Source organism: Manis pentadactyla, chromosome 3 (genome assembly GCF_030020395.1).
Source record: "Manis pentadactyla isolate mManPen7 chromosome 3, mManPen7.hap1, whole genome shotgun sequence".
Taxonomy (NCBI): domain Eukaryota; kingdom Metazoa; phylum Chordata; class Mammalia; order Pholidota; family Manidae; genus Manis; species Manis pentadactyla.
The window spans coordinates 86930912-86938120 of NC_080021.1; positions in this window are offsets into that span (position 1 = coordinate 86930912).

A 7209-nucleotide genomic window follows, 5' to 3' on the forward strand; every position below is an offset into this window, starting at 1 on the left:
CCTGAGCATTATCCTGAAACAACTGCTATGATAGATGGCTACAGGGATAGGCAATTAGAGTGAAGAAAGCCCAAATCCCATTGGGGATAGGGTGCTTACCCCCAAAAGAGTACACTCTGTACAGTTCTCTCATCCCTGAATATATTTTGGGGGTAGATATGCTGCAGTGCCTCTGGTTACAGACCACTGCAGGTGAGTTCAGCCTGAGGGTACATGTAGTAAAGGCAGTTCTGAGGGGACATGCTAAGCACCCACCTGTAGCTTTTCCTATATGTTGGTGGTGACAAATACTAAGCAGTACAAATTGCCTGGGGGCACAAGGAAATTGTAGAAACTCTATAGGAGTTGGAGAAGGTGGGCATCATAAAGCCCACTCATAGTCCTTTTAATTCCATGGTGTGGCCAGTGAAAAAGCCAGACAGCTCCTAGCATATGACCATGGACTACAGGGAAATGAATAAAGTCACAACCCCTTTGCATGCTGCTGTCCCCTCTATAACAGCCATTCTGGACACCCTCAGCCATGAACTAGGGACATATCATTATATTGTGGACTTACTTTCTTCTCTACTGACATAGTACAGGAAAGTCAGGAACAGTTTGCCTTCACATGGGAAGGCTGGCAGTGGACATTCACTGTCCTCCCACAGGGATACCTCCACAGTCCCACCATTTGTCATGGACTTGTAACCCAGGACTTGACCACATGAAAGAAACCACAAACAGAGTGGCTCTATAATTACATTGATGATATCATGCTCATGCCTGATTGTCTTGCAGATTTAGAAGGGGCAGTTCCTAGACTACTGCAACATCTATAGGAGAAAGGATGGGTGGTGAACAGCCCCAATGTTCAGGGATCTGGTTTGTCTGTAAAGTTCTTTGGGGTTGTCTGATCAGGTAAAATTAAATTTATCACAGAAGCACTCATAGATAGGGTCCATGCTTTCCCCACCCTTACCACTGTGGCAGTATTACAAGAGTTTTGGGGTCTTTTGGGCTACTGGAGAGTGTTTATTCCACACTTGGAACAAATTCTGAAGCCCTTATTCTGGTTGGTATGAAAGGGCATCAAGTGGGTCTAGTATGAAACATTCAGCTGCTTTTACCACTGATAAGTCAGCAGCCAAGGCTATACAGGCCTTAAGTGTTATGGACTCATCAAGGCCCTATGAGCTAGATGTTCATGTAACTGAAGATGGTTATGGATGGGTGGCCTTTGGCAGCGGCTTGAAAAGACACACCAAGCTATTGGATTCTGGTCACAACTATGGAAAAGAGCAGAGGTCCAATACACCTTGACAGAGAAGCAACTGGCTGCCTTATACCACACCTTGCTGGCTATCGACTCCATGACTGGAACAGCTCCAACCAAGGTAATAACCACCTATCCCATCATGGGGTTGGTGCAAGACTAGACCCAAAGGCCATGGAGTGGCATGGCACAGATGCCTACACTGGCCAAATGGGGCACATTCAGAAGCAGAGCGCCCTCTCTACTAGCTCCTTAATTGGAGAACTCCAACGCTTATTGAGGATAGTGACGTATACCAATGGAAAGCAGGAAGAACTTGCTTTTGAGCCATTGGTAGCCAAGAATCCTTATCAAGAGGGAAAAGGCTCTATAACTGAAGATGCTTGGTATACAAATGGCTCCAGTCATTGACAGCCCCTGAAGTGCAGGGCTGTGGCTTTCTACCCTATAGGACTGAGACAATATGGATGGAGGATGGAGAGGGGAAGAGCAGCCAATGGGCTGAGTTGTGGTCTGTGTGACTCATGATCACCCAGGAGCCTTCTCCCATAGTTGTCTGCACTGAAAGCTGGGCCATCTATTGGGGCTTGACCCTGTGGTTACCAACATGGTACCATGCCAACTGGATGGTTGTTCACTGACTCCTTTGGGGGCAAAAGTTGTGAGGAGACCTATGGGCCTCTTTTCAGACTAAGACAGTTTTCATATATTATGTGACTGGCCACTTGCCTTTGGCATCCCCAGGGAACAATGAAGCAGACACATTGGCCCAGGTGTATTGACTAGAAGGAAAGCCTGCCTCTGATGTAGCCCAATGGTCACATCAGCATTTGTTGCATGTGGGGCAAAAGACAATGTGGGCTGTATCCTGTTGGTGGGGCTTGCCATTGACCTTTGAAGAAGTCAGCAGAGCCCAGAAGGAATGCCTTGGGTGCTCTAAGCGGGAGTTACACTGAGTCTCACAGCAGCATGAGACAATAGTAAGGGAGCCAATACCCCTTGTCAGGTGGCAAATAGACTTTATTGGGCCTCTGCCCATATCAGAAGGCTATCGGTGTGCCATGACTTGTGTGGACATGGCTAATTGACTATTGGTTGCTTTTACTGCACATTGTGCAAATCAACACACCACCAAAAGGGGCCTAAAGCATCTCTTTGCAGCCTATGGCTGGCCTGAGGTGATTGAGAGTGATCAAGGCACCCACTTTACTGGACAGGTGTTACAAGAATGGGTGCAGCAATTAGGAATAAAGTGGAAGTTTCATGTACTATATAATCCTATCAGGGCAGCACAACAGAGAGGTACAATGTTTTGTTGAAATCTGGCCTTAAGTCAGACACCAATGAGATGCCTACAGGGCTGTTCAATTCACTTATGGACAGTGCTACAGTTAGAATGATAAACCTCATAAAGGAGCCCAGCCTTAGTGCATCTCCACATCGATAGGTATTTCCAAGGGTTGGAAAGAAGTAGGCCATCTCCGTATAAATAGGTAATTACAAGGGGGAGTAAGGACATATCTGGACCAGAGATGTTAGGTGGGGTAACTTTTTGCTGCCAAGTTGCAAGACACATGGGTGAGCAGAAGTGGACTGCTGCTTGTAAGAAATAAATGAGTTTCTACTACCTTATTTCTCCCTTTGACTGATTTCAGCTGCAAAGGTATTTTGACCTGGGCTGAGAAAATATTTTTCCTCAAGAGTTATGAATGGGAAATCACAGAAAAGATTGTGAAGGAGGAAACTTAGCCCCCCAATTCAGCAAGTCAAAACAATTGTTTCTCCAATGTGATAATTTCTGTCTTAAGTGTTGTGCTGAATGCAAAAATGGGCAAGAAACAGTTTCTGAATGAGATTGTTAAGACAACTTAAAGCTGAAGAAGTCTATAATAAAATTGCTTTTATTGAAAAAATATTCTTTATGCAAATGTTGGATAGATTAAACAGGAAAAGAGTAGTAGAATTGACAACAATAAATGAACACAAATGAGGAGATAAACATGGTTGGCATTTAATTTCTGCACAATAGAAATAAACGATGCTTTGAAAGAAGACATTTTAATTTTGCACACAATTAATTTATCATTTAAAATTGATGGGTTGAGCATTAGCTTCTTCCCATACACATTTCTCTTATTTTCCTCCTTCCATAATGACTACCTGAAAGATGGACATCAAATATTAAATATTATATCCTTTACACTGCTTAACACAGTATCTTGTAAAGCACTGCTTGATTAATTTATAAAAAGATTATGGGGTTTTGAATGGGTCAGGTTTTGACAAATACAGACTCTGACAGAAAGACTGATTGTTATAGAAGAAATCTTTAAAGAATTGTCTATTTGGCTATATTTCAGAATGTTTTCATGTATTGAAAAGGATAACTATAAAGATAGAGAAAGGATTATATGAACTTTTCATATTTAATATATAATTTTGATACATTAAAATCTGATTACATAACGAATAGAAGAATTAACCTCTTCTGTGATTATTGGTAATTTTGTTTGATGAGTTATATTTAAAAGAAAGACCAAATTCCTTCCAGATGGCATCCTTAAAACTGTTAGAATTGAAATGCTAAGTGGCAATAAAAAGTCATGTAATATCTTTAAATATATACACAAATTAAAATAGTATCAGGTAATTTCTTGTTAATCAGGCTAGGACAGAGAAATGTCCTACTAAATGTCCTGTGAAACTCACACCACATTTCAGCAATACCTACACATGGGTCAAACTCTTGTGGTTTCAGGTCTTCAGATACTGTTTCTTGCCTGGAGGTTGAGCTGTCCCTTGGAGCTTACAGCCTCACTAGTCTCCTGAAGGCATTGTCTCCATCACACATCTGTGGGTTTGTGGATAGAAGAAAATGCAAGGGAAATGGTTTAAGAAGTGCTGATAAGGGCCCAGTGTGAGGTTTACATACAAACAGACACAGGGAATGAGGGCTAAAGACAAAGACTGTTGATCTCCTTGATCAAATGAGTATTTGTCAAATCTCCTACATCATTTTGTTCATAAATGAAGCCTCCAATTAATTATGTACAGATACATGCACATAGTGCTGATAAAAATTTGTATTGCTCTAACTTCAGTTTTGGAAAGACAGCTATTTCACTTTCCTAATAAGTGTCTTAAGAGTAATAACCCATGAGGGCAATTTCCCCCATCTTTAAGTAGAGCTACATTTCTTTTCAAACAGGTTGTCTTTAAAAGGAATAAAATTCTCTAGAGTGAATGTGCAAAAACAAAAAACAAATAAATGAGGCTTTTACAAAGTGGATAATAGCCTTGAGGATAAAATAAAATAAGCTTTCAGCTACCAAAAACATTCAGCTAGTTTCCAAATTTTACCAAGTATATCAGGACAAACTCTTTGTCTTACTTTGAAGTTGTTCTAGTATTTTAAATGTATGCAGAGCAGACAGAATTATGGACTTAAGAATTTCCTGCAAGTGTATAGTGAACAGTTCTATTTATGTTAGTATCTCTACAAGTAAAGAAATTAATTGCCCTTGACAGAATTTACACTTCTAATGGTAGCTGGTTAAAGTAACACTCTATTTCCCTATATACATCTTCTATTAAAATTGAAGAGATTACAATTATGAAGACCAAATTCTTAATTATTTTCATGTCAATGCTCCTACAACTACCCTTAAATCCTCATCTATTATTCTAGATTACTGTAATTATTATTTAATGGTGCTTAAAGCAAAGCTCCAGAATCAGACAACTGTATTCAAATATTTGCTCTGCAACATACAAACTCAAGACTAATGGGCTTCAAGAAGTCACTTAACTTCTTTGTGCTTTAATTTCTTCATATTTAAGATTAATAAGAATAACATTAATAATTTCATGTAGTATTAAATAAATAATACAACTGATACCTCCCAAAAATAATATGACTCCCATTATTCAGTGGAAGCTCACACATTTTTTAATTACCATGGAGTCATTAAAGAAATGTACATCATATATCTTTTTTTATATTCTGAAGAATGGATGTTCATTGCATTTATGATACAATTTGAACAATCCTTAGAGCATTAAAAGCTGCCAAAATTATACCAGGACATTCTCTTACAAAGACAAAAATGTATTAGAAATGTGTGGCATCTCATTATTATTTTGTATTGTACCTTCATGTAAATAAATCATCATTGGAACTTGAGTGTGAATCAGCTTTACCAAATCTTTTTTTACTGTTGTGATAAATGTGGCCACGTGTTTCAAGTGGCTAATGTGAGAAGAGGAGGTAAAAAGCAAAAGAAAGAAGGTGTAAATCAATCTACAGAGATTCTCAGACTTTTCCTGGAGTTCTAAAAGCATCCTGAAGCCAGAGGGAATGTCTGAGGACTTTGAGAGTACAGACCAATGCATCTGGCCATAAGTGCAAGTATCTGTTAAGTACCCCTCCGCTGTGTCTCTAAAATGATGCAAATCTGCTTTTTTGGCACATGTTTATTTTAATAAAAGATAACTTGTAACTGTATGGCAATTCACATTCTTCAACATGTTTTCCAGAGTCAGAAACCACTATTCATACTATAGAAACTACTCAAAATACTGATATCGGGAAAGAAAGATCCTGTATGGGGCCACTTTTCCCAACAACTTGAAGAGAGACACTGACATCACAGCAACATAAATGCATGATTCTGGAAGGATGAGAAAGTCCCAGATGGCCAGCCCACATGTCCACAGCCACAGCAATTTGGTACTAGGCAAATTATTTCAGTTCATCACATTCCATGAAACGGTCCTAAAAACACAGTACAGAATGTAATGGTGTTTCTAGTGCTTCCTTGATGAAGTCCAGCTCTGAAGAGGTCAGTGGTCAGAAGGAAGAGGGTCTCTTCTATACAGGAGGTTTCCTAAAGTTGTCTCCATGATTATCTCAGCTTGGCAGTTGTTAGCCTTGCACTGCTGGCTGCTGTGTATATGGAAATGTAAAATATTATACCCATAAAATATTTTTTCTTTTGGAAAAAAAGAATCAAACACACACTTATAATTTTATTAGCTATTTAAATGTGTTGTTTAAAATGAGAGGTTATTTGTATACATAAAAATATGTGACCCAAGTAATGATTTGATTTAATCTGTTTTCTTAGTAAATGTAGTTGAGCTAACACTAAATGTAGCCCTGCTCTTCTCTCTGGCTCTTGTGGTAAATAAGCTAATTGCATTTATCTGCAATTTCTAATGTAACTGTGTTGATGGAGGTGAGACCATCAGAAATAGGGCAGCAAATGGGAGATAAAAGTAACTCCTCTGCTTCCTACCCCACCCTCCTCCTTTTCTTTGTGATGCTGTCTGCTCAGTTCACTTGAACACAGTAAGTAAAATGACAAGCTGAAGATGTTAAAGGTAAGTCCTTCCTTTCCTATGATGGAATTTCAACCTTCTCTGCCACAGGTAACACATTTAATCACTTTCATGATTAGAATAACTGACTTTTTATGAGTTCCTCCCTACTTACTCTCTTTATAATTTTCAAACTCCAAATTGTACTTTAAAAAAATTATTTCCAGAAGCTCCAAAAGCACATTTTCCAAAAGCACAGTAATTTCCAATTTCTCTGATTTATAGGAGACAGTCTCTAAAGTACATTGTTTCAAGTTTAATATATTCTAATAACAAAGGCATGTGACCATTACTGATTATGTTTTCTCTTGCCTACATTCTCAAATATTGTATTTTATATTTTTAGATTCTTCTGTTTATATAATTTATTCTATTCGCCTTATATGTATTTTATACACAGTTGATGGGTAGATTTAAATAAGAGAATACATTTTTAACAAAAATTACAAGTTGTAATAATACTGAAGAAACTTGACCATATTCTCTCTGCTGTACTTTCATCCCTGTGACTACTTTATATTGTATTTGAGGTGTTGTGCCTCTTTATCCATTTCACCTATTTCACACACCCACTC